The following is a 2,723-nucleotide window of genomic DNA, read 5'->3' as shown; positions in this document are numbered from 1 at the left end:
TTATTCCATCACTTCTGCCCGTAGGCTTGGGGAGGTTGGGGCTCTCTTATGTCACCCTCCTTTCCTGAGGGTGCTGCCGGACTCGGTGGTGGTGAGGTATGGTCCGAAGTTTCTCCCTAAAGTTGTCTCTTGGTTTTCACACCTCTCAGGATCTGGTTCTCTCTGACTTCTTTCATGATCCGAAAACACCTGAGGAGGTGGCTTGGCATAACATTGATGTCCGGCCATGTTGGAGTATTTGGCTAGGTTTGCTCTTTTCCGCCAATCTGATAGTCTTCTGATTGCTTGTGGTCCGCCTGAGGCTAGGCGGAAGGCATCTGTGGTTTCCATTTTTCCAGTGGTTCTGTGTTGTGATCTCCATGTCCTATGTGGTTTCTGGCCTGCCTGTGCCTGCGCACAATCAGGGGCGGTCCACCAGGGGTTTGGCGGCTTCCTGGGCCGATGCAAGGAGGGTTTCTTTGCAAGAGATTTGTATTGCTTCCACCTGGGCTGGTCTAAGCACTTTCATCAACTGTTATGGGTTGAGTTTCTCCCACTCGGGGGTTGGTTCCTTCAGGTTTGGAGTTTTGTCTGTGGGGATGTGAATTAAGCGTTATTGTGGGTGTGTTTTGCTGCACTGTTTTTGGCTCTGTGTCTCATTGGACCTTTTCGCCATTGCTGCTTTGGTATACCTCATGAGGTAAGTACTGGGACGTGGAAGAGTGGACGTGGAGGTAATGCTCTGATTACTTGCTGGTAATCTTCATTACTCCTAGTCCTACTCTTCCTTGTCACAGTACTGACGACCCTCCTCACCCTCCCTGCGGGGAAGGTCCCATGCTCTGGCTTGGTAATATGAGAGTGAGTGACGTGGATGTGGGGGAGGAGTTATAGGGATTTAAAGAAATAGAAGAAGGTCCTGTGTCGGAGGCAGGGGCCTCATGATGCAAGTACTGTGATGAGGAAGAGTGGGACTAGGAGTAATAAAGATTCCTGGTAAGTAATCAGAGCATTTCAATCAATCTATGGCAACCAGTTAGCACATGTCTCGAGGTTTCTACCACTTCTCCTTTGATGACATAGCACAGGTGGAATTCTGGGAGATTGCAGAAAGGATGATGACTTGGGTGCCAGTGCAACTTGTGCAGCTGGAATGTTCACCTCTCCCTTCACTGCAACACTTACCACTGTTACGAGTGTGAGCCATTGTGACAGCAGCAGCCACACTTCTATCAAGGAAGACATTTTGAATGGTGGCAGACATTGTTTTCCGAGCAGTACTTGCAGTCACAGCTGACACACAGAGGGTGGCACTGATAAGGTGGTACTCCTCAAGATGCCAGGGTCAGAGCCTACAGAAGGCAGAACATTAAGTGGCTGCTGCATGTTATTGTTATGTTACTAAGCGCTCATAGCCGCCACATCATCAGAGCAGTAGTCTCAGACCACCAAGGCTTAATTGAAGGTTTGCGCATGTGTGCTTGCTTCAGCAGCACCTATACTAAAAAATTGGAACGATACAGAGAAGATTAGCATGGCCCCTGCGCAAGGATGACACGCAAATTCGTGAAGCGTTCCAAAAAGAAATAAAATTAAAAATTAAAAAAAAAGAAAGTTTGCGCATGCCCCTGCTTGGGGTATCGAGACCGTAGTCTGAGGAATGGATTAAATGATGCATGCGCAAAGGATATGATGAAGGGAAACAGGGTGTAGGTACAATAACACAAACAGCATGGTAAAGAAGAGGGGCCCTATTTCATAATACCGTGTGTCCATATAGATCCATCTACTGTGGATTTCCGATCATGATGTCAGGATATACGATGGTATATTCTAGTACGTGAGGCAGCTTTCAAAGCCCAATAGGTATTATACCAAGCAGTGTTTGACTGTGTGGTAAGCGGGCCCCTGATGTTTGACCACACTGAGCAACACAGGTTTGAATCCCGGATCCGCGCTTGAAACCAAGCGTGCTATAAACAACGTGGCTTGCACGCTCTTAATGTACAAGGCCTATAGTAGGATTACCCCACCCTCACCCCCTTGCCTTGTTGGGCCTTGAGACACACAAGTGTGTAGGCGCACAATAAATGACCTATATAAAAAAAATCCTTATATTTCCCACGGTCAAATTCTGAACAATAATTCTGGGACTGGCAAGCCTAAAGGCCAACAGTTGCCCAATCAAGAATATATTGGGTGCAAGTGAAATGTAGATGGATAACAAAAGGAAGGAAGGGCCAGCTCGGGTCAAATGATGGAAATACCAGTATGTGGTGTCAGTGCTGCATTCTTTATTGTGAGATGTAATATTGAGTAAATTGAGCCTGGAATCAAACATCTACTGTCTGCGGTGAGGCTGATATGTGCTCGATGCTCTAAGATCGAGGTCTGTGTCAGATTCAAATAGTATTAGACATGCTACATAATAGGGTAAGAATTGCCAGCGCTGCCCCAGTTTCCCCTGCAGAATGTGCTCTTGTTTTTGTCCGCAGTTCTCTAGTGGCCCTGCTTTGCTGATTGAGTGTCACTTTTCACAATGCTAAAAGCACAAAAGAACTCTCTGGTATTTCTAAAAGCTCATGTCCTGTTCATGTAGACCATGACCGCCCTGAGTACATCCAGTGTATGTAGACACTTACCAGCATTTTCATTTAATGAAAACTGGCAGGTCATTTGTTCAGTTAAAAAAGAATTTTGATAGGAATGTAGTTGAAAACCGTGGTTGTGTCCTAGAACACTTT

The 2,723-nt window shown here is 46.3% G+C and overlaps 1 non-coding gene across 1 annotated transcript; it reads left to right on the top strand.

The window, feature by feature from the left end:
- The first annotated feature begins 1,456 nt into the window (after window positions 1-1,456).
- LOC138570484 (U6 spliceosomal RNA) lies at window positions 1,457-1,565 on the top strand. Its single transcript, XR_011303531.1, has one exon. It is a non-coding gene; the product is annotated as a U6 spliceosomal RNA (small nuclear RNA).
- Window positions 1,566-2,723: the final 1,158 nt, after the last annotated feature.

Source organism: Ambystoma mexicanum, chromosome 2q (genome assembly GCF_040938575.1).
Source record: "Ambystoma mexicanum isolate Mex_15411 chromosome 2q, UKY_AmexF1_1, whole genome shotgun sequence".
NCBI lineage: Eukaryota > Metazoa > Chordata > Amphibia > Caudata > Ambystomatidae > Ambystoma > Ambystoma mexicanum.
Note: the sequence above shows the minus strand (reverse complement) of the source record. Positions and strands in the feature narration are given on the sequence as shown.